The 25,976-nt window shown below is 40.8% G+C and overlaps 1 long non-coding RNA gene and 1 pseudogene across 1 annotated transcript in view; both read left to right on the top strand.

Moving 5' to 3' along the window:
- LOC117202681 (uncharacterized) overlaps positions 1-25,976 on the top strand; it is a 41,934-nt gene that overhangs the window by 2,310 nt on the left and 13,648 nt on the right. The window lies entirely within an intron of this gene.
- LOC117202679 (AP-3 complex subunit sigma-1-like) lies at positions 23,244-25,972 on the top strand (annotated as a pseudogene).

Raw genomic sequence — 25,976 nt, forward strand, 5'->3', positions numbered from 1 at the left:
AAAAAGTGATAAGTAGTTAATCATTTAATCAGAATTTTTCTCTAGGCATCCAAATATAGTGTCTTATCTTTAGTAAGAAACGATGGGTATTGATAGGGTTAAGTTTATGCAGTGATATTAACTCATATATAATCCTTTAATTTATTGCAGTCTTCCACTATACAAGTTTTGAAAAATTATGGGTATTTTTATGTAATCTTTCTATTAGCCACTTGTAGCTTAGCACAGACTCCGTTGCTGGGCATTGTAGGGCTGTGTCTTCTTATCTTGCCCAAGAGCATTTATCAGTTTGTGAAAGAGAAAGGAAGAAAGAAACACAATACTGTATGATAATAGAAAAATAAAGCTAAATCATTTAGCATGGTATAAAGAATAATGATAAAATGTTAATGAAAAGCAATAGAACCTTTTAAAATTTTGTTATTACTTATTAAGGCTAAACTAAATTCCCAAGGTTTTCAGCCAGAGTGCAGAAATCGCCCGACTTTTACATGATGATCTCTATCCTTCTGAAAACGGCCAAGGGGAACAAATAATAATTTGTTACATTCTGATTCAGAAAGCTCATGTAAGATCATTTGTAGAGCATCCATTTTACCCAATTCCCCAGCTCTGAATTGTATTCAAATAGTTTAACTTAGGTTTTAGGTTACCTGTGACATGTGCAAGGTAAAAAAAAAAGAGAGTAGGAAAAAATGTTAAAATTCAATGTATCAGAATTGAGGTTTTTATTGTTAAGATAACATTTTAATAATAGGTAATATGAGACACATAGTAATTTTAAAGATGACTAATCAGCTATAAAAGATAGTTAACAGGTGATTACAAAGCACCAAGGAAATGAAAAATAAAACACACAATGAGTGCAGTCCATGATGAACATAAACCTTTTACTTAAGCCATTATAATTTCTCTTCTCGTTGTATATTTCATTCTCACTTTAAAAGGGTGGTGTCAGAACAGTGAGTATTGATCCTGAGATGTCCATTATTTACAGAAGACATATTTCGGTCTACTAGTTGTCATTTGTATAAAGTAAATGCTGAATTTTTTTTTTTTTTTTTTTTTTTTTTTGCGGTACGCGGGCCTCTCACTGTTGTGGCCTCTCCCGTTGCGGAGCACAGGCTCCGGAGGCGCAGGCTCAGCGGCCATGGCTCACGGGCCCAGCCTCTCCGCGGCACGTGGGATCTTCCCGGACTGGGGCACGAACCCGTGTCCCCTGCATCAGCAGGCAGACTCTCAACCACTGCGCCACCAGGGAAGCCCTAACTGTTGAATTTTTATGATGGCCTGTCAGTGTTCTTTTCTCAAAACAAGTGCATTCCAGGCAGAAATTTTCTTCTTAATCTCTCTTTCATTTGATGTTTATTTATATTTTATTCCTTAAACCCAGACCATTTCTGAAAGGATTTGAACATGGAGAAATATTTCACAAAATCCATAGCAGTAATTTTACAAAAGTTAGTTGGTAAATTTGTATGATGAAAATGAATTGTTGGCTACGTAAGGAAGGGTGGGTGTATTAGGGTTCTCCAGAGAAACAGAACCAATAGGGTATATTTTATATATATATATATATAAATAAGGAATTGGCTCACATGATTATGGAAGCTGGCAAGTCTAAAATCTGCAGATCCAATGTCTATTTTGAGTCCAAAGACCTGTAGCTGCTGTAGAACCAGGGACCAGTTCAAAGGCTCCCAGGCAGGAAAGTGTGCTCTTGAACGGGGAAGGGGAGGTAGTGAGGTTTTCATTTGATTGAGTCAGGCCCACCCACATTATGGAGACCAATTTGCTTTACTCAGTTTACTGATTTAAATGTTTATCTCATTCAAAAACACCCTCACAACTTATATATACTACCAAATGTAAAATAGATAGCTAGTGGGAAGCAGCCACATAGCGCAGGGAGATCAGCTCAGTGCTTTGTGACCACCTGGATGGGTGGGATAGGGAGGGTGGGAGGGAGACTAAAGAGGGAGGAGATATGGGGATATATGTATATGTATAGCTGATTCACTTTGCTATAAAGCAGAAACTAACACACCACTGTAAAGCAATTATACTCCAATAAAGATGTTAAAAAAAAAAACCACTCTCACAGAAACACTCAGAATAATGCTTGTTCAAATATCTGGGTACCCTGTGGTGCAGTCAAGTTGACCCGTAAAATTAGCCATCACAATGGGAAAGAAAGCCTTGCCTGGACTTTGACTGAGAATTTATTTGGATCCTCTTAGAATGGGAAGGCCTGGGAGTACGCTACAGTCCATACTCGGCTGATGGGTTAATAGGAATGTCTTATATGAAGGAGAGAGCAAATTATGTCTTGTGTCTTATTAGTATAAAGGAACCAAAAATTGTTGAGCTTTATGTGTAGGTGAGTGAGTGCAGCTCTGTTTTCTAACAGCAGACCTTGGTTCCTTCTGAGAGCTATGAGGGAAGGATCTCTCTCCTTGGCTTATCGATGGCTATCTTCTCCCTGTGCCTTTTCCCGTCATCTTCCTGCTATATGTGTCTATATCCAAATCTCCCCTTTTTGTAAGGACATCAGTCATATTGGATTAGGGTCGGCTATAGACTGAATGTTTGTGCCCCTCCAAGATTCATATGTTGGAACCTAATTCCCAATGTGATAGTGTTTGGAGGTGGGGCCTTTGGACAGTAATTAGATCTTGAAGGTGGAGCCCTCATAAATGGTATTAGTGCCCTTATAAAAGAGACCCCAGAGAGCTCCCTCACCCCTTTTACCATATAAGGAAACAGTGAGAACATGGCCATTTATGAACTGAAAAATAGGTCCTCACCAGACGGAATCTCCTGGCACCTTGATCTTGGACTTCCCAGAACCAAGAGAAATAAATGTTTATTGTATAGGCCACGCAGTCTCTGGTAATTTTTTTTTGGCCACGCCGTGCGGCATGTGGGATCTTAGCTCCCCAGCCAGGGGTCGAACCCATGCCACCTGCATTGGAAGCACGGAGTCCTAACCACTGGACCACCAGGGAAGTCCCTCTGGTATTTTTATTATACCAGCCCACACTGATTAAGATAAGATCATCCTGATTTTCTCATTTTAACTTGATTACTTTTGTAAAGACCTTGTCTCCAAATAAAGTCACATTGTGAGGTACGGGGCAGTAGGACCTAAGCATAGGAATTTGGGGGGTACACAATTCAACCCATAACAGAAAGCTTTTCAGCTTTCCCACTCTACCTTTCTCAGCTGCTTGCGCCTCACTTCAGAGTGGGAGTAGCCAGCATATACTCTAGACCAAATGCAAAGCAACTACCTAAGCCATTCTGCAATTTGTGTAATTTTTCCTTTTTATGGTCATTTCATTTCAACTTTATTGTATTTGAAGCAATGCTAAGCAGCTCCTGCATTTTAAAAGGGCTCTCAAGAGGAGAAAACCCCTTTTCTTTGAAAAATCTGTTTATCTTGTTCTCAATGAAAAGAAGTATTTCTAAGTAAGTTTTGATATGTGAGGCCCAAAGTTAACTTTTGACGTTATACGTCACCAATCTCGGGAAGGTCTGTCCTGTTATATTATGTTTTTGAACATATAAAATGTGTTCCAGTAACACATTTGTCAGAAATAATACAGGAGACATAGAATTTTATTCACAGACATTAGGAAATATGAATGAAAATAATAGCATATATTTAAAAAAACAATAAAAATCTTGAGGTAGGGAAAAGGCTTAAGACTGGCTGAAAGAAAAGTGGTCAGACTTGTGTTCAGAAAGGGCAGGAGACCTTCTGGGTAGATGGATTCCCAGTACAGGAAGAAGCCTGGTCAAGTAAGCTACATTATACTTCCCTTCTCAGTAGCTCTTGGGACTAGGTTTCTGTTGGCCAGTAAGAGAACAATTGTTTTCTACTTTGAGGGGAAATTGTACCAGTTAGTAGAGGTTTCAGTTTAGTAAAATATCTCAGATTGCACACAACAGACATTAATTGGTTAACTTCAGGAAAGAAAGGGAAAGTTCATGGAATGGGAAGGGACGAAACCATGGGGACAACTCTGATCAACAGCAGGAGTGCTTAGATTGTGTCTCCAGGATCTTCCCATAGTGCAGTGCAGCTCCAATGACAGTCTGTGCCCCTATGGTCCACCCTTGAAATTCCTGGGAACGAGAATCTGACTGACTCTGCTTGGGTCAGGTGGTCCAATAAGCTCTGGCTTAGACATGTATATGGTGGGAGGTGGTGTGATGCATTGTCCCATAGACATGCCACTTCATCCCACTCCAGGTATAAGGGCTGTTCCTGGAAAACGGTGGATGGCTGCTACCCCAGGAGGTCTCCTTCAGGCATTAAAAAATATAACAAGATCATTAAAGATCACCACACTTTGAGGGTGGGGGTAAAATGACTAAGAAAAAGCGTATGATGGACACTTTGCATTTGAGCCAGGAAAAGACTCTTTAGTTATTGAACTCTAAACCTGTCGGTTACGTCTACTCTGCAAAATAGACAAAAACAGGGATGTTTCTCAGAAAAATGAAACGTGGTGACCAGCACAGAAAGGGAGTCTGAGTATTGAAAGTGGAAAATGCAAGGGTGTAGTTCAAGTGATCAAAAGTAGCTGAGGCCAAGGAGACTTTGAGGATCAAGGATATGCTCTATATCTTAGTGTGATGGTGGTTACAAGACTGTATATAGTTACCCAAACTCATTAAACTGTATACTTAACATAAGTGAATTTTATTGTGTGTAAATCATACAATAACGCTAGAAAATAAAACAGGCCAGTTCCTGAGAGAGGCTGCCTGGGTGCTGAAGGAGAATATAGACAGAACCCCTCACCTGTAGAAGGCTAGAACCAACTTACCTGCCACCAAGTGACTGTGCTTCAGCAGATACCAAAGCAGAAACAGAGCTTGGGCTCAGGAAAAGCTTCAAGTGGCCTGAGAAAATTCAACAAAATTAGCATCGGAGAGCCTGAAACCAAGGACAGGCATCCTTACAGCCAAATAATTTTTAATCCTATCTTAACATTTGTATCTTTTACGCAGCATTTCACATGTGCCATTTCACTTTCATCAGCACAAAAACCTGCAAAGTTAACAAAATTATTTTTTCTATATGCCACAGACAAACTGAACAGTAGGGCTGGTGTCAGAATGTGTGCCAGGTATCGATTTATTTCCTCTCGGCCCCAGATTCACTGTCAAGTTCCAGAGGGAAGATTTTCCCACAAGTTCCGCCAGCACAGCACCACAGCAACTTCTGCCACTGTCCTTTCCATCCTCTCCAATGAGATCTGGATCTCAGAAAGGAGGAAATTCCTTAGATGCTCTATCTCAGCACCCAAGGAAGCAGAGAGAACTCTCAAGAGTGTAATATAAGGAGCAGCCCCTGTTCCTGCATCTAAAACACAGCATCCAAGGCAGACCCCATGCCCCCAGCCGAGATCTAGACCTTGTTGGAGAGGGCATGCCAGTGGCAGGGAGGCCCCTGTGGTGCTGCACCCAGGGAACTGGCTGGAAATCTTCCTTCTGGAACTTGCCTGAGATACACCCTCTAGGGTGCCAGAGGGAGCTATTCCCTGGGAGGTGTCTCCCCTGAGACCAGAGGGGTATTCTACTACAATATTGCCCAAGATGTGGGGGCCGGTGGCACCTGGGAAGCTGCTGGCTGCTGGGTGCTGATGGCCTCTGCAGAATCCTGTCACACGCACTATTGGGTATTAACAGGAAGCTTGGAAATGTAGCTTACTCAGCAAAGTCTCCTTCTACACATGAATCTGCAGGACGGCAGTTGTTCTAACTGGCTGCCACTCCAGTGACTTTGGGATGTGTTGATCCCTGCACACCTGTATGCGCACATAGAAAGACCCTTAATCCCCTTTAGAACTTGCTTCTGACTAAATCCTTACTTCTGACAAGTAGGATGAACACCTTGTTTTAAATCAGATTGTCTTTTCTGTCTCCCTAGGGTAGCGTTTATTATTTTATCCCCAAGAGACTAGATACAGCTTGTTCAAGGCTGTCAGGAAATTTGAAGTCATTCATCTTAGTCTCAGGTCATCTCGTTTAGGCACTGGGCTGTAGGCAGGAAAATTACATGGGACTCTTGAGGCTTGGGTAAGTGCCTAGAAGGGCCATCATCCTGGGTGAAGCTGCCATCTGAGAAAACTGCTGAGAGTATGAGCTCTAAAGACTCTGCTCTTAAATCCTCTAATATGAGAATGTCAAGAGTTCAGAATTTATTTTCCAGATCAGCAAAGTTACCTTTAGAAACAAAGATTCACTGGCTTTTTCCTGGAAATTTCTTTAAAGATAAATGCACCACCCATGAGGTATTCTTACCCCCAAATTGAATGTGAATTGGAAATCTACTGCCAGTTTAAGGAAATACTGGGGCCAGAAATGTGGTAAGCACCATGGGGATGCCATCAGCGAAATCCAAAGTATAGGAAATGCTACAGGACAAATGACCTGGTTTCTTAAACAACTAAATGGCAAGATGAGAAGGAGAAAAAAAAAAAAAGCAGAAGGAAGGATTTGTAGAATACAAAGAGACGTAATACATGGATCTTGTGTGGAATAACCAAATGTAAAAAAAAATGAAATAATAAGGGAAATCTGAATGCTGACTGGATATTTTATGATGTTAAGATATTAGGTGTAATAATGGTATTATGTTTTTTACTGTAATGGCTTTATCTGTAAATAGTGTTTACCTATTGGATATTTTCTTTGAAATAATCATTGTGGGAAGGAAGCGTAAAGGTATAAGTTAAGCTTTCTAACATGGGCACCATTGACACTTTGAGCCAGATAACTCTCTGTTATGGAGGGCTGCTCTGTGCGTTGTATGCTGTTTAGGAGCATCCCTGGCCTCTACCCACTAGCTGCCGGGAGCACTGCCCAGTTGTGATGATCAAAAATGTCAACAGCCATTGACAGATATCCCCTGTGGGGCAAAATCACCCCCAGTCGAGAGTCTTTGGTGTAAATAAGACAAGATTGGCCTAGTGTTGATAACTGTTGAAGTCAGTGTATATGAATACATGAGGATTCGTTATTCTGTTTCCTCTACTCATATGTGTTTGAAACTTTCAATAATACATCTTTTAAAAATATTAACTTAGGGCTTCCCTGGTGGCGCAGTGGTTGAGAGTCCACCTGCCGATGCAGGGGACACGGGTTTGTGCCCCGGTCCGGGAAGATCCCACATGCCGCGAGGCGGCTGGGCCCGTGAGCCATGGCCGCTGAGCCTGCGCGTCCGGAGCCTGTGCTCCGCAACGGGAGAGGCCACAATAGTGAGAGGCCCGCATACCGCAAAAAAAAAAAAAAAAAATTAACTTAAAACGGGTGAAGAGATAGAAATAGTGCAAAGTGCTTGACCATAAAAACCTGGGCAACCACAAATATTTGCACCAATCAATTTTTGGAGACAAAAGACAAATGACAAGCTGAGAGAAAATAGATGCAATGTATTTCACAGGTAAAGGGCTGATTTCTCTAATTTACAGAGTTCTAAAACATTGAAAGAGAAAAAAGACAGCAACTCAATAGAAAAATGGGCAAAAGACAGGAACAGTCAATTCCCAGAAAAAGATATACAAATGGTCCTTGAATATATGAAACAATACTCAACTCTACTCATAAGAAGCTATATGCAAAGTAAAACACTGAGAAACCGTTTCTCACCTATCAGGTTAGCAAATATTCGAAGACTTGACAACATCCTTGTGGTAGGCAGAATTCTAAAATGCCCCCCAGGGACTTACCTGGTGGCTCAGTGGTTGAGAGTCTGCCTGCCGATGCAGGGGACACGGGTTCATGCCCCAGTCCAGGAAGATCCCACATGCCGCGGAGCGGCTGGGCCCGTGAGCCATGGCTGCAGAGCCTCTGCTCCGCAACGGGAGGCCACAACAGTGAGGGGCCCGCGTACCACAAAAAACAAAAAACAAACAAACAAACAAAAAACTCTAAAATGCCCCCCACCATGATGTTTGACCTCTGGAGTTATAACCTTGAATAGGTTATGTTATATAGCAAAGACAATTGAATTTTATGAATGTATTTAAGGTCCCAAATCAGTTGTTTTTAAATTAATCAAAAGGGGAATGATCCTGGAGCCCTGACTTAACCAGTGGGTTGCCCTTCAGCAGAAGGTTCAGACCTTTCTTGAAGGTAGAGACATTCTCCTACTGTCCTTTAAGAAGCAAGCCACCATGAGTTTTATAGCCTCAAAGAAATGAATTCTACCAACAACCTGAATGAGCTTGGAGCCAGATTCTTCCCCAGTAGAGCCCTCAGATGAGAACACAGCCTGGCCAACACCTCCTTTAATTCTGTGTAAGACCCTGAGCACAGGGTCCAGTCAAGCTGTGCTCAGATTCTTGACACGAAAACTATAAGATAGTAAATACGTTTCATTTTAAGCCACTAAGATTGTAGCCATTAAAAAAAAAAAAGATTGTAGCTGTTTGCTACACAGCAGAAAACTGATAGAACATTCTGTAGGTGAGGCTTGGTGAAAACAGGCACTCTCATACATGGCTAATGGCAGTGCAAAATGATAAAAGCCCTATGGAATTTGGTAATATGCAGCAATGCATTTCTACAGTGTCTATATATGCATTGACTTTTTATATATATATAAATTTATTTATTTTATTTATTTATTTTTGGCTATGTTGGGTCTTCGTTGCTGCGCACAGGCTTTCTCTAGTTGCAGTGAGCGGGGGCTACTCTTCGTTGCAGTGCGTGGGCTTCTCATTGCAGTGGCTTCTCGTTGCAGAGCACGGGCTCTAGGCACATGGGCTTCAGTAGTTGTGGCACACGGGCTCAGTAGTTGTGGCTTGTGGGCTCTAGAGCAGAGGCTCAATAGTTGTGGCACATGGGCTTAGTTGCTCTGCGTCATGTGGGATCTTCCCGGACCAGGGCTTGAACCCATGTCCCCTGCATTGGCAGGAGGATTCTCAACCACTGCGCCTCCAAAGAAGCCCCACATTGACTTTTGACTTAGCAGTTGCACTTCTGGGAATTTACTCTGAAGATATACCGCTATACATTTATAACAACATGTGCTCAGGGCTTTTCACTATAGCATTATTTATTTATAATACTTAAGTGCTGGAAACAACCTATAATTGCACACCCATGGGAAACAGGTTGAATAATTATGGTTTCTCTACACAGTGTAGTACTATGAAACCATAATAAAAGAATTAGGAAGCTCTTTGAGATGGAGAATTCCTAGAATATATCATAAATTGAAAAGAGTAGAGTAAGAGAGTATATATAGCATTCTACCTTTAGTAAAGAAAGAAATAAGAATATAGGTGTGTGTGTATTTGCTTATTATTTATTAAAAAAGAAACAGAAAAGCTAAATAAGAAACTGATGAAAATAGAAAGTCATTACTTAGGAGAGGGGAACAGGATGGGAGTGAGTCTTTTGAGTCTATATAAAATTTTTGAACTCTCTAAATGTTTTACAAATGCAAAAAAATTAAATCAAAAACTCTATTATTGATGTGGATGTGGCAGTATATAGTGGGAAATGTACCAGTATCTGCAATCTATTTTGAAATGTTTCAAAAATATAAGATACACGGATGGATACAGAGCTGTTTAGATGAATGTGATAAAGTAAATATACTAAAATGTTAATGGTAAATTTAGGCAGTGGGTATACAAGTGTTCACTTTAAATTTTTTTCTGCTGCTCTCTATGTTTGAAAATTTTATAGTAAAATGTTGGAAAAAATTAAATGAAAATGAATGCACAAAAGCAAACCCTAAACTAATTCTAATTGTGCATCAAATTGATAATGTAACCACATAGAGAAAAGAATTAATTCAAGTACGTTTTGAACATAGTACTCCCTACACTCTTACTGGGATGTATTCAAAGGACAAGAAATGTCAAAGAAATCTTGAACTTTGCTTATTAGGAATCTATGTTGACTCCATGATAAGCAGTCAGTCAGATCTCCCAAGTTAAAGTAAGTACCGGGACAACAGGATTCTTCCTGAAATAGCTTGCTTAGATTCAGTTTCAGAATATTAATAACCTTATTCACAATAATTTACCAAACAGTATTCATGGCACATAGTTTCAGGAAGAATCTTTTTACTACCCACTAGGTGGCAGTGCTCTCTAATCTAATTAAAAGCAGGACTTGAATTGGAAAGACTCATTCATCTAACAATCTATATGCTACATTGATTTTCTCACCTATCGAGCAGACTAGATTTTCATTAATAACTATGCAAAGTAACGTTTTTCAGAATTTTAACAACAAAAAAAATAGATCCTATTTCCCCATACATGGGCTATATTAAATCAAATTCAGAATCGCTGGATTGGTGGAGACTTCCAGAAGTCTGCTAGTCCCCTTACCTCCCTTCAAACAGAATAACCTTCTGACTCATTATCTTTTCTCTGCCTGGGAAATAGGACATTTCTCAAAGTTCTGTTCCAATATTTGGCATAAAGTCAAGTGGTTCATTTATTTCTTCATTCATTCTTCATAAGGCAAACAATTTCTGAGCAATTACCATACGCCAGGTAATTTGCTAGGTGTTGGGGGTAGGATGGTGCCCGCAGACACAGTCTGTTGCCCTCAATGATATTACTATCAATTGCCCTGGCAGTTGGCCTTTCTGGAAAAGTGGAAAAGTTGGTGTGGCTCCTAGTAACATGGCTTACTCTGCTCTTTTCAGCTCAAGCAGAGGAAAGATCTTACAACTATAAGAAATGGAGGCCAGTGGGGAAGAACAGATTAGTAAATAATTACAAGGCAACATGAGAAATGCAAGGGAGTAAGTAGAGGGTGCTGTGAAGCCCAAAGGAGGGGGAAAGAGCCCAGTCAGGCTTAGGAGTCGTCAGGAAAAGCTTCCCAGGTGAAGGGGCATCCTAAATTGACTTGTGAAGGATAAGTAGACACTAGATAGGGAGGGGGCAGATGGAATGGGAGAGGGGAAGGGCCATCCAGGTTGCAAAAGTTGGAGGGGGAGGAATAGCATCTTATTCGAATCTGTATCCCCAGTGCCCAACACAATGCCTAGCACACAGTAAACTTTTGTTAAACATAACTGTCACTCTGATGCTGTCATACCGTGTGACCTTGGATAGATCTGCCACTTCTTCGAGCCCAGGTGTCCTCACTCTGAAGGTGAATAAGATCCCTTGAGGAGATTGTGGAGAGGGAGATAAGAGGGCTCAAGACCTAAGCCTGAGGACCTCAGATACTTAAGAGACAGGCGGAGTAAAAAGAGATAGCAAGGAAGGCTGGGAATCAGCAACGTCAGAGGCGGGAGAAACCAGGCGAGCGTGGTATCTCGGAGGCGAGCATTTAAGAACTTAGCATTGATCGACTGTCAGAAGTCAAGTAATTTAAGAAATAGTCAAAAGTGACCATTAATTTATCGATAAGAAGTTGCCATTAGACTTGGTAAGAAAAGATTCAGTGGCCTGGTGGGTGCAGCGGCCACACTGCAGTGGGTTGAGGCTAGAGTAGCAGGTGAACCCGTGGAGCCAGACAGAAAACTCAAGAAATCTGGCAGTGAAGGGAAGATCCAGATAGGAAAACGACTGAACATTTAAACCACGTTTAAATGCTGCTGCAAAGGAGACAGGGAAAGGTCACGGGTAGTGGGGGAGAGGCAGATGAGGCTGTGGGGCAAGGGTGGCATCTGGGAAGGTGGGAGAGCACAGGAAGTAAAGCCTTGTGGACTGGAAGAGGGTCACCCAGAGGTGTACTGAGCTTATTAGACACCCAGAGTGGACCTTCTTTTTATTTTATGAGACTTTGCCTTTTTAGAGCAGTTTTAGATTCACAACAAAATTGAGCGGAAGGTACAGAGATTTCCCATATAATCCTCCCTGCCCCAGACACATGTATAGCTTCCCCCATGATCAACATCCCCACCAGAGTGGTACATTTGTTACAATTCATGCGCCTTCGCTGACACATCTTTATCAGCCAAAGTCCATAGTCCCTTAGGGTTCACTCTTGCTGGAGTACATTCTGTGGGTTTGGACAAATGTACGATGACATGTAGACATCTTTATAATATCACACAGAGTATTGTCACTGCCCTAAAAGTCTTCTTTGCTCCACCTATGTACCCCCTTCTCCCCCACAATGCCTGGCAACCCCTGATCCTTCTACACTCTCCAGAGTTTTGCCTTTTTCAGATGTCATATAGTTGGAATCATATAATATGTAGCTGTTTCAGATTGGCTTCTTTCACTTAGTAATATGCCTTTAAGCCTCTTCCGTGTTTTCTCCTGGCTAGATAACTCATTTTGTTTCAGTGCTGAATAATATTCCTCTGTCTGGATGTACCACAGTTTATTTAGAGTGGATCATTTTTTTTAAATTGAAGCATAGTTGATTTACAATGTGTTAGTTTCAGGTGTACAGAAAAGTGATTCAGGTATTCTTTTTCAGATCCTTTTCCATTAGAGTTTATTACAAGATATTGGATATGCTTCCCTGTGCTATACAGTAGATCCTTGTTATCTATTTTATATATAGTAGTGTATATCTGTTAATCCCAAACTAATTTATCCTTCCCTCGCCCCTTTCCCCTTTGGTAACCCTAAATTTGTTTTCTATATCTGTGAGTCTATTTCTGTTTTGTAAATAAGTTCATTTGTGTAATTTTTAAAAATCCTACATATGTGATATCATATGATATTTGTCTTCCTCTGTCTGACTTACTTCACTTAGTATGATAATCTCTACTTCCATCCATGTTGCTGCAAATGACATTATTTCTTTCTTTTTTATGGCTGAGTAATATTTCATTGTGTATATGTACCACATCTTCTTTACCCATTCATCTGTTGATGGATATTTAGGTTGCTTCCATGTCAGGCAATTGCAAAGAGTACTGCCATGAACATTGGGATTTGTGTATCTTTTCGAATTAGAGTTTTCATATTTTCTGGGTATATGCCCAGGAGTGGGATTGCTGGATCATATGGTAACTCTATTTTTAGTTTTTTAAGGAACCTCCATACTGTTCTCCATAGTGGCTGCACCAATTTACATTCCCACTAACAGTGCAGGAGGGTTCCCTTTTCTCCACACCCTCTCCAGTGTTTATTATTTGTAGACTTTTTGATGATGGCCATTCTGATCCGTGTGAGGTGACAGCTCGTTGTAGTTTTGATTTACATCTTAGAGTGGGTCATTTTTAACACATTATTTTCAGGAATCATGAAATGAAACAAATAATTAAATGGGCAGAAAGTAAATGCAGAAAGTAAAAATTTTCTCTTATTGAACTTTGTACATATGTGAGTAAAAAAAATTTTAATTAAAAAAATTACAGTACAAAGAGGGAAAAGTAATGCATTAATACTTCTGTATTACATGCAAAGGTACAATTTAGGAAGAATACTGAATTGTACCACTGATGTGGATATGTTCTTTAGTCATTCTCCAGTTTTAAACAATTAATTTTAAAAGAAGAAATGTCAGTTTTAAAGAGTTTACTCAAATTCAGTAAAATATTTCAAGTATGAACTAAAATTTGTACTTACCAAACAAAAATACCACACTTTTCAGTTTGCACTGTTCATTGTCTTATGTTTTAAACACATAAAAATCCCAAATGGTCAAATATACAATGACAGAATTGAAGTAACTCAAGTTCTGTTTCTCCACCTCTACAATCAACGTGCCATCATTTATTCTGAATCTAGTGTTTAGAAGCAAGACTGTAATATCCCACGGACTAGAGACAGGAACTGTACCTAAAGGGAACTCCAGTGATTCCACTAGAAACAGGACTCTCCAAACCAACTGTCTGTGGCTGAGGCTGGGTGTATTGGATGCCCACTCTGTGGCTGGGAGTTCTCTGAACTACTTTCCGGCTAGAATATAATGTTTATTAAAGAAGGAGTAATAAAAATGTGTTCATTTCAAGCTTATACATATATTATGCAAACTCAACAATAAGTGCGTTAATTGTTTAGAACTGACTAGCAAAAGAGTTTTTCCAGCAAGGAGTATTTTATCTGAGATTGTTTAGCATTGCCAATGTTTGGGGATGGTTAAAAGCAGACCAACCAAGCGGTTTTGTTTTTAAATAGCTACAGACAACACATCCTTCATGGCCTGCACCTGGGCAACTGCACCTCCCCCTCCCCCTTGGTAGGCCACTGAGATTCTGCCCTTGTGGTAGAAGGAAAGCCAAAGGAGGCTTAGCAAGGTGGTAGGAGCAATGCCATCTGTGAGATAAGGGGAAGCTGACGTGGGTGGTGATTGTAGCAGAAAGTGCACTATTAAGGCTCGCACAGATTGGAAGAGGCACCGAAGGAGGTGGGATTATGTTGCACGAAGGGGCAGGATCCAGAAATAGCGTAGGAGACCACCTCAGCAGCTGACCAGTCACTCTGGGTCCCAGGACTTCTAAAACCGGGGTGAACAGCAGGCCTCAGATAATTGGTTGGATAATCTGAGTTCACATAAGCATTTGTCCTCACTAAGAGAGCGTTTGATTGGGTGGGTGTGCCAGTATTCACTGTAATGGGCATCCCTGTTAGGAAGAGTTCCACTATACCCTCTCGGAGGAGGGGGACAGGGGAGGAAGAGGCGGCTCTGCCTTTCCCCCGGCTACTTTTGACTCCTGGCCGGGCAGCAGCATTGGCTTCTCGGCAAATGGCGCAAACCACAAACGATTTACGAGGAAAATGCTTTGCCTGGGGCTACTTTCCTCAGAAAGGTCTAAGGGCTTTGCCCTTAGAGTACAGAGCTCGGGAGAGTGCTCTTCAGCACAGGAGAAATAGTTTGAAATAGCTGCTGTGAAGAGTGAGACAGAACTGAAAGGAAATACAGGATGAAGGACCCAGAGGAGGTTGAAGACCACAAGTTCCTTTTGCTAAAGCTTGGAGTCATTTTTTCTGTTACGACCTCAGTGGGGAGGGAAGGCAGATTGTTACTGTTCTGTAAACCAAGGGCTGGGAAACTTTTTTTCTGTGAAGGGCCAGATAGTAAATATTTTAGGCTTTCCCTATTGCATAGTGTTTGTTTTTACAACCCTTAAAAAACATAAAAACAATTCATCGGTCTCAGGAAGGACAAAAATAGGCCATGGGCCCAAATTGGCCTGAGGACCATAGTTTGGTGAACTTTGCTCTAAATAGTTGACACATTCTTGAACTGAAAAGAAATCACAAGCAATCTGTTAGAGATAATGAAGTTACTTCTACTGTTGTAAGCCTATTTTCTTGCAAGAGACTTGGTAAATCATTTTGAAAGGGGTGTGTGAAAGACTCATTTTCTTTCTACCTGTGTGAAATAGAAGTTATATTTTTATTGCAAGACGAGAAATTTAAGCAAAAACATCTCTGCCCTTTGGCCTCCTCTCTCCCCTCAGTGTGCATTGTGTATCTGCATCATGCATCAACCAAACCTCCCCCATTGCTCAACTGTAAAGGGCAACATTCTCCCAGTATCAACAAGATACTCCTTAAAAGACAGCATTCTTTCTTGGTCTTGTAAGAGGTCACATGACCCACACGATGCCGCTGAGATCTGGATTATGTAAACTGTCAATAATATGTCATTTGGTGTACAGCCCTCTGTCTCAAAAAACTTATATAACTGTGCCTCGACTTCTAACAGGTAGAACAGTTCTCAGAGCTTTCTGAGATGCTCTTCCCAGGTGATAATCCTCAAATTTGACTAGCATAAAATTTCCCATTTCTTTTTTGGATCGACTGATTAATTTTTCATCGACATGAGTGAAAAAGAAAAGGGACAAGTGGGCAAGCAAGGTACGATTAAATAGGCTTTGAAAAGAGCTGAGGTAGGTGCCCTCAAGTGAAAGGAGAATTAGGGGAAGTTATATGATGCCTTATTTGTGTCATTGATTTGCTCAATACATCTTTATTTCTTTGGGGAATTTATAGGTTAGATATGAAACAGATTTTTGGAAAATGCACTGAAAAACAATTCAGTGAAAAGAAGAAAATATACCCCATGATTTAGGACTCCAAAAGTGTTAAGAAAAGTAGAAACATAAGCTCCAGTCTAAATTGTGAATAATCTCAGTGAGAATGAAGAGAGAAGAGAGCCATCTGAAGAACCATTGTGAGTACAAAGAGTTTTCCTAGGAGTTCAGCATTTTTAAAGATTTATACAAAAGATGAAAGACAGAGTACATTCCTCAAAATGAATGCAACGTTAGCAAAAGCCTACATGAACAGTGTTTGAAAAGCTAAAACCTAGAACAAACTGAAAGTTATATACTCCCCCTTAAGAAGCTGAAGGTTTTGGTTAGAAGTTGTGGTGGGATTGAGTGCAGGTAGTGATTAGCCTGGGTCAGGACCAGCTGCGTATTTGGGGGACCCAGTACAAAATGAAAGTGCAAGTCCCCTTGTTAAAAAATTATGAGTAGTTTTAAGATGGCGACAGCAGAGCAGTAAACCGAGCAAAGGGCCCTTCTGAGTGACTGCTCAGGTACACATTTAGGAAGCAGGCCCTGGGCTGAGGACGTAAGACTGATCAAACCCTGCCTCGGCCAAGCCATCTCAGCTTCAAGGTTCTCAAGGGAGCCATGCAAGACACAACATATAGGATACTACACCAGGTACCCCTTCATTCTTAGTGGGTTCCTATAACTGTCTCTGCAGGGCTGTCTGGTAAACTCAGCTGCAGGACGCAATTGAGGCTCAGGACAGAAATCTTTCTTCCAGGCAGGAACTGAGAATGCCTGAGGGTTCATGTAAATAGAAGCGAGAAAAAGAGCAAGTGACTGAAGGCACCAACTAAGCTAGAGAGAAAAGCCAACTCTAATGACCTCTCCCTCTGGCAGAAGCATCCTGTTCACTATTTATGACTCCAGATCAGTAGCAGCCTCCTCTAGGAGGTGAACAAAGTTGGAGGTGAGAAAAGGACCTTCTCCAGTCCCCTCACCCCATCCTGAGGGAAAGGGCTTTTAAAAGTACATTTGAATTGAAAAAGAAACAAAAAAAGCAGTATTCTTTGCTGCTTTTATGGAGTAAGCATAAATGCTAAGAGATAACAATAAGCAAGGAAAATAACCAGTTGTTTTTTTTCTTCTTTTCTGTAAAGCTAGGTTTAGTAATCTGCAGAGTTTTAACAAAGAAAAAAATGGAAACAATAGAAGAGTGTGTAAGAGCATCAGACAATAATACAGATGTTTTAAATGAATTTAAGTGTCTGGAACTAGACAAAATGCATTCCTGGGATACTGTAGGAATTGGTACATGTGTGCTGAGTCACTGTAATTACTCTTTGAGGAATCGTAGGACGCGTACGGAGAAACAAAAAAAAAACTGGGGGAAAAATCTCAAATTTTCACAAAAAGAGGAAAAAATTTAATTCTCAAACCAGGGACTGGTAATGTCAAACCCAAGTTCATGTGCCCAATGCACAGTGAGGCCAAACAAACCAAAATGTCGGAGTTTGGAGCAGAGAAAGGTTGGAGTTTGGAGCAGAGAATGGTTTATTGCAGGGCCAAGGGAGGAGAACGGGTGGCTGTGCTCAGAAGACCCAAACTCTTTGATGGTTTTCAGGGAAGTTTTTAAAGGCAACATTTGGGGTGCTGGCTGCAGGGTGTATGACTTTCTTCTGATTGGTTGATGGTAAGGTGACAGGGTGGTGCTCCAGGAATCTCAGTCATCAGCCTTCTGGTTCCAACCAGTCTGGGATCTCAGTAAGTAGTTACCATCCTCTCCCTAGGTGGGGGCCTTAGTTCCTGTAGAACAACTCAAAGATGTGGGTCAGATTGTTAAGTATGTCCCTTGAGGAGGAACTAGGGCTCTGTTTTATCACTGCATTATTGTTTCTTCACTGCTTTTCCTTTGTTCCTGCATTCCCTTACTTAGTAACTGCTTGAATCTGCCCTTTGGAACTCAGAGAAGGTGTAGCTGAAGGCTTTTTTTCCTACAAACAAGAAACGGGGAACATGAAAAGGCTTTGGTACCCAGGAGGGCCCTCCAACACATCCCCCCCCCCCCCCCGCTCAATTTCACTAAATTTGAAATTTAAATTTTTGGTAAAATCATGAATAAACACCACTATACAAATAGTTTGCAAAGACTTATGTAAGAATGAAATGATGATAGAAGTCCTATTATGTGTCTGTAAACAAATCTTTTCAATCCAGTCTGTTTTTAAAAGGGGGCATGGTGGGGTACAGTTGTGGTGGCAGATTGATTGAATAAAACAGAAATTACAGCAAAATGATGAGCAGAATCTATCATACTGTCCTTGGGAACAAGATGAAGAAATGTTGACAGACGAATCAGCAGTTTGAACCATCCAAACAGTGTTGATGAGTTAATATATCAGAGTCAACTTGTCTGGGTGGCATCTTTACAAGGGTTTACCCATCACTGTCTTATTTGGCACCTTTCTCAGTGTTAAAAAATAAAATTCAACCAAAACATTTGAAGATCTAATAGCCTTTATTAAGCGATTCATGAATCCAGCAGCATCCCATTTAGCAAGTAGAATCGCACTTGGAGGAGTGGTACAAAATAGAAGGCTTTTATAGAAAGGATGGTGGAACAAGAAAGTCATTAGCAAAAGAAAAGAATGGGTTCTTTGGGACAAGGACTTCTTCTTAGGGTTGAGTGGGGAGTGGGCTGTGGTACGCAAGGGTCTTTATCATGCAGACTACCTTTCTTTCCTCTGGGGCGGAGTGGGGGAATGGAGAGGCCCCAGACAAATTACCTCTTTGGTATCATGGGCTTTAACACAAGTGATTTCATTTTGCGCCTGTGGTATTCTCTTTAATGTCAGTAATTTACATGTTGGCACAGAAAGTGTGCTTACAAGGTTTAACGATTATCCCTAACTAGAAGGGATAGTTAACACAATGGCTTAGCTAAAGATTCCCAACTATCTTCACAGCTGGAATCTCAATCCCAAATCAACAGGTTGACATTTTATCTAGAACAAATGTAAAGAGATGTTTTTAGGTTAAAAAAAAATTGTGCAAATATAGGAAGGAGGAGACAAGGCTTGGTAACAACTCATAAAACAACACAAAACAAATAAAAATGTAGAAGGTTTGATTGTTTATGGGTTAAAGTGAACCATCTCTACACTCTAGCTGTTGAAAAAGCGCATATTGCTTTCGGCCAAATTATCAGAAACACAATAATCATTTATTGAGAGGGAGTTAGGGGCACTGGCTCTGGAACTAGATTGTCAGTGTTCAAGTACTAGCTCTGCTACGTTGGGTGACCTTGGACAAATTATTTAATCTCTTTGTGTCCTTGATCCTCCATTTAAAAAATGAGGGTAAGAATAAAGCACACTTAATAGGGTTCTTTTGAATACTGAAAGATAATACATGTAAAACAGGGTAGCGCTCTATACATGTTAGCTGTTATTGTTCAGTTCTGGGCACTTTACAGACTCTGTTTGCATGTATTTGTGTGTGGCTTTTATTTAATTGCATGTATTTATTGAAAAATAAATATTAAATATTAAAATAGGACTAGGACTTCCCTGGTGGTGCAGTGGTTGGGAATCTGCCTGCCAGTGCGGGGGACATGGGTTTGAGCCCTGGTCCAGGAGGATCCCACATGCTGCAGAGCAACTAAGCCCGTGTGCCACAACTACTGGGCCTGCGCTCTAGAGCCCGCGAGCTACAAGTACTGAGCCTGTGTGCCACAGCTACTGAAGCCTGTGCGCCTGGAGACCGTGCTCTGCAACAAGAGAAGCCACTGCAACAAGAAGCCCGCGCACCTCAACGAAGAGTAGCCCCCTCTCGCCATAACTAGAGAAAAGCCTGTGCGCAGCAACGAAGACCCAATGTGGCCAAAAATAAATAAATAAATTTTAAAATATATATATTAAAACAGGACTGAAAGATATACACTGGGGGCTTCCCTGGTGGCGCAGTGGTTGAGAGTCCGCCTGCCAATGTAGGGGACATGGGTTCGAGCCCTGGTCCAGGAGGATCCCACATGCCATGGAGCAACTAAGCCTGCGAGCCACAACTACTGAGCCCACGTGCCACAACTACTGAAGCCTGCGTGCCTAGAGCCTGTGCTCTACAACAAGACAAGCCACTGCAAAGAGAAGCCCGTGCACCACAATGAAGAGTAGCCCCTGCTCGCTGCAGCTAGAGAAAGCCTGTGCACAGCAACGAAGACCCAATGCAGCCAAAAAATAAATAAAATAAATAAATTTATAGAAAAAATAGATATACACTGAAAAATTCTTCCTTGATTACCAGACCTTCTCCCCAGAGATAAACCATTGCTCAGAGTTTCTTGTGTACCTTTCATTATTATGTACAAATGGATACATAAGACTACTACGTTCTGTAGCTTGCTTTTTCCCTCATATACACTGTGTATCTTGGAGACTCTCATATCAGCACACATTGATTTACTCCATTCTTTTTTAACCTTCATAGTATTCCATTGTGTAGAGGTGCCATGATTTGTTTACCCTGTCCCCAGATCAGGGTCGTTTATGTTTATATGCAGTCTTCTGCTTTTACAAACAATGCTGCTGTGGCTTCTCTTATAGCTCAGACGCTGGAGTCAGATTGACTGGGTTTAAATCCCAGTGCTGTCACTTATTTACTCTGTGCCCATGTCTTAGCTTCACCAGCCTTAATTTCCTCAAGTGTAAAATGGTGGTAATAATAGTGCCAAACTCATGGGGTTCTTGTAAGGATTAAACGTAAAGCGCCTTAGTGCATAGTAAGCTCTCAACAAATACAAAATGCTGCTATTTTTTATTTTCCAATTTTATTTACATTTGAGTTTCTCTGTAGGGTGAATTCTTAGAAGTTGAATGGCTAGATCCAAGGGTGTTTATTTAAAATTGGTAGATAATGTCAACTTGTTTCTGTGTTGGATAGTCTCTTTCTCCTCTAAATATACACTGCCTTTCACCACTCTGCTTGGTACCCCAGGAGGCTTACCTCCATGAAGACTCTTATCAGCAGTGCCTTTGCCCACCAACTTCCAATCAGGTTCCCTGTGAGAAACACTAGCACCAGATGGAAGGGCAGGAGAAAGGAGCTCCGGGCTTGTTAGGCAGTGGCTGCATTCCTTTTCCAGAAGCCTGTTTGGCAACTCCTCCGCGGTGGCTACCGCTCCCTCCTCTTGCCGGTTCAGGCCTGGTGGCAACCACTTCCTGCAGCTGCCTGTCCTTGGGTGCTTCGCCAACCCTGATACGTTCCCTCAACCCTTACATCTCTATAAATAATCTTTTCGTTAATCTTCCTTCAGTTACCCTCTTAACATGCCATCTGACTGGTACACTAGCCAATTTACACTCTCTCTAATAAACTGAGAATACTTGTTTTCCCACACTTTTGGCAATCCTGTCATGCCAAACGTTTTTTCAGCTTTTACTTAGCATTTACCCTTATTTCTTTATTTTTTTCTGGGCACCGATGTTGTTATTTATCTTTTATCACAGATAGTTTTTCCTGTTGAACTTCAGTTTCTTAAAGGCCGTTGCATAAGTATGATCTCAGTCCCTTCAGGCTGCTATAACAAAATACCATAGACTGGGTAGCTTATAAACAATAGAAATTTATTTCCTACAGTTGTGGAGGCTGGGAAGCCCAAGATCAAGCCCAGTCAGCTGGCAGATTCTGTATCTGGTGAGAACCAGCTTCCCGGTTCATGTGTGTCTTCACATGGTAGAAGGGGCGAGGGAGCCCTCTAGGGTGTCTCTCTCTCTCTTTTTAAAAAAAGTGAGGTATAGTTGATATACAATATTAGGTAAGTTTCAGGTGTACAACATAGTGATTCACAATTTTTAAAGGTTATACTCCATTTATAGTTATTATAAATTTTTGGCTATACTCCCTCTGTTGTATTATATATCCTTGTAGCTTATTTATTTTATACATAGTAGTTTGTACCTCTTAATCCCTTACCTCTATCTTGCCCCTCCCCCCCTTCATCTCCTCACTGGTAACCACTCATTTGTTCTCTGTATCTGTGAGTCTGTTTCTATTTTGTTGTATTCACTAGTTAGTTTATTTTTTAAATTCCACATATAAGTGGTATCGTACAGTATTTGCCTTACTCTGACTTATTTCACTTAGTATAATGCCCTCCAAATTCATCCATGTTGCTGCAAATGACAACATTTCATTCTTTTTTATGGCTAAGTAGTATTCCATTATGTATATATACCACTTCTTCTTTATCCATTCATCTGTTCATGGACACTTAGTTTGCTTCCATATCTTGGCAATTGTAAATGATGCTGCTGTTAACGTTGGAGTGCATGTATCTTTTTGACTTAGTATTTTTGTTTTTTTTGGATAAATACCCAAGAGTGGAATTACTGAGTGATATGGTAGTTCTATTTTTATCTCTTTGAGGAACCTCCATACTGTTTTCCATACTTGCTGTACCAATGTACATTCTTACCAACAGTGTACAAGGGTTCCCTTTTCTCCACATCCTCGCCAACATTTGTTATTTTTGGTCTTTTTGATGGTAGTCATTCTGACAGGTGTGAGTTGATATCAAATTGTGGTTTTGATTTGCATTTCTCTGATGATTAGTGAGATTGAGCTTCTTTTCATGTGCCTGTTGGCCATCTGTATTTCTTCTTTAGAGAAATGTCTGTTCAGGTCTTCTGCCCATTTTTTAATTGGTTTTTGTTTTGTTTTTTTTTAACTTTAGTTATATGAGATGTTTATATATTTTGGATATTAACCTCTAGGGTCTCTTTTTTTTAAAATTTCTTTTATAAGGGCACTAATCCCATTAATGAGGGCTCCACCTTCATGACTTAATCACCTCCCAAAGGCCCCCACCTCCAAATATCATCCTGTTGGGGGTTAGGTTTCAACATATGAATTTGGGGGGGGCTACAAACATTCAGTGTATAGGAAGATAAATATTTCCTCAATATTGTATTAGTTAAGTTTTCAGAAGTCCAATTAAGAATATCACAAAAGTCAACCAAAATTATTTTAAGAGTTATTGGAGACTCTAATACTTTAAAATATTATATGCTGTAAGGAATTGTTATAAATTCTGTTGGGTGTGATGATGACACTGTTGGTAGGTTAAAAATAAAAAGTCCTTATCTTGGGCTTCCCCGGTGGCGCAGTGGTTGAGAGTCCGCCTGCCGATGCAGGGGACGCGGGTTCGTGCCCCGGTCCAGGAAGATCCCACATGCCGCAGAGCGGCTGGGCCCGTGAGCCATGGCCGCTGAGCCTGCGCGTCCGGAGCCTGTGCTCCGCAACGGGGGAGGCCACAGCAGTGAGAGGCCTAGCGTACTGCAAAAAAAAAAAAAAAAAAAAAGGCCTTATCTTTAGAGATATCCTCAAAACACTTATACACGTGAGATGATATGATATCTATCTAGATTTTTTAAAATTTTTATTTATTTATTTTTATTGGAGTATAATTGCTCCAGAATATTGTGTTAGTTTCTGCTGTATAGTGAAGTGGATCAGCTATATGTATACCTATATCCCCTCCCTCTTGGACCTCCCTCCCACCTCCCCGCCCCCCTCCCCCCACAGATATCTAGATTTACTTTAAACTACTCCAGATAAATAAAAAATAGAGTGTGAGGAATACATGGACCAAGACTGGGAAAATGTTGATAACTGTTGAAAGTAGGTGGTGTTTCATTATATCCACTTTTTTCCATTCTATACCCATTTATTATCCCCACTCCTATTTGTATGAAAATGTTCAAAATAAGAAATAAACAAATGGGAATTCCCTGGTGGTCCAGTGGTTAGGACTCTGCACTTTCACTGCTGGGGGCTGGGGTTCGATCCCTGGTCCTCGAACTAAAATGCAAGCTGTGTGGTGAGGCAAAAAAAAAGTAAACAAACAAGAAAAGCCCATAGCAATAACAAACAAAAGGTAACTAAGAAATTCAAATAGGGGAAAGAATGGCCAGCACAGTCCCCAGGAGAGGCTCTCTAGCCTGCCTCAGCCCCTGGCTCTCAGCATCCGCCGGACCAGCCCTGCTCAGCCCAGGCGAGATAAAGGCGATCCTCATTTTCAGCACCCATGGTGCTGGGCTGCACCCTGCAGGCCTACAAGCCCTGTACTTGCCCATCCTTGAGAAGGAGCCGAGAGTCAGCGACAGAGACATCTGTGGTTAATGGGTAGAGGGATCTCACACGGTGCTGGAATGACACCCCAACTGTGTGTGGCGGACGATGGGCAGGACATGGCAGTAGTCTTCGTTCCCGGGGGAAGAGAGAGGTTACCAGTTACAGGGGGAATTGACTTAGGGTTGGCTTACCAGTTACTGGGGAAATAGCAGAGGGACATACCTCTCATTGCCCCTTTGATAAACTATCAAGGTGTAGATGTTCTGATCTAAGATAAGAACAGTGACTAGCTGGCACAGGTGCAAGTATGTAGGAAGGTCAGTCATGTGAGTAGGGTGTAGGTGAAGCAGGCGCCGGTGGAGCAGGTAATGTACAGAGAGCGAGAGAACAGCCAGCTTGAGTGGCCTAATCATACACATGGGAACTTTCCAAGTTCTACCAGCCTATGGTAAAGATACGCAACAGCAACTCATCAGGAGACTTTCCATTTGGTACCTAAGAGAGATGATAATGTAATTTCCTAGAAGGAGGATTATTAATTGTAGGATCTAATGACAAACTGACATGCAGACATTATATAACATTTTATTTTGTCTTCCATGTGGATTCTTCAGAGAGTGAACTTGGCATTTTAGATCTAATTCAAGTATTTTGGAAACATTAGATAAGTGTTTTTGAAAGTGTCTGTGAACTGGTTTTAATTTTCCATGTAGACAGGAATAGAAATGGTGATGGGAGTAATGATATTAGAGACCAATATGAATGAGATTATTACATAAAGTGATGCACAAAATAAGCTGAAGATCTCTGAGACTCGCATAGCAGGAGCTCCAAGCTGTACTGTATGTATCAGATGTAAAAAAAAAAAGAATCTTCCTGTGATCCAAGAAATGTCAGTGGTGGTGATATAAGTATAAATGTGCCAAACCTGCCTTCTTTCAGATAAAAAATTTAAAAGGTTACTCCCAGGTAAAATCCAGAGGGAAAAGTCATCTAAGTTTACCATTCACTTGTTCACCCAAAATAGGGGAGAGTCTTAGCTTTTGCTCTTGGATTGAAGCCAAGGTACTATATACAAGTTGTACAAAATTAGTATGTGGAGTTCAATGTTGCTTTCCTTGCTCGGTGATTTTAAAGAAATTGAGTAGTTCCTGTATGATTTTTTTTTCCTTTTCTAAACTGCATTTCTATGCCCACCAAAGGCATGTTCTAGTATTGGCTACTGTAGTATTCAATATTTCAAAAAGTGTTTGAAACATTTCTTTAACTATCAAAACCCAAAACGTTGGCGTTTGAATGGGTATCAAGTGCAGCATTCCTTAATTCTTTCTGCTATTTGTCACAATTGTTATTTAAAGAACCAAATATGTATTGCATGAAGACATTGTACCCTTTTTCCCTTAGTTAAAATAAATGCCAAGGTACCTGGAAAAATAATTCAAGTGAACAATTCAGTAAGTCCATATCTCAGTATGATCTGCATTCCATTAGGTATGACTATGAACATTTAATCAAAACTTTGCAGTTGTAATTTTATGTTCACATTGTATTTGAATACCTCCCAATATTTTTGAAAAAAATCTTTCAAACACACGTATATGGCCTGTCCACAGATTTCTCACGCTCTTTTTATTTTGAAAAATTTCAACTATACATGAAAATGGAAAGACTAGTACTGTGAAAGCCTGTATACCCTCTACCCAGATTTAACAGCCATGTTTTTGATCTCTCTGCATATAGCTTTTTTTAACTGAACAATTTGCAATTCTTCGTGACACTTTTGCGCCTTCTATTTCTTCCCTTTCCTCCTGAGCTTTTCATTGTCCCTGCTCAGAACCCTTCACCAATTCTGCTTGCTGCTTGCCCCTTGAACCAGGCATTCTAAATGACTCCAGCTCCATCCTTTGTCTTCAATTAAGCACTAAAACATTTTGTCGCTTATTAA

The sequence above is a fragment of the Orcinus orca genome, chromosome 10 (genome assembly GCF_937001465.1).
Source record: "Orcinus orca chromosome 10, mOrcOrc1.1, whole genome shotgun sequence".
NCBI classification, from domain to species: Eukaryota; Metazoa; Chordata; class Mammalia; order Artiodactyla; family Delphinidae; genus Orcinus; species Orcinus orca.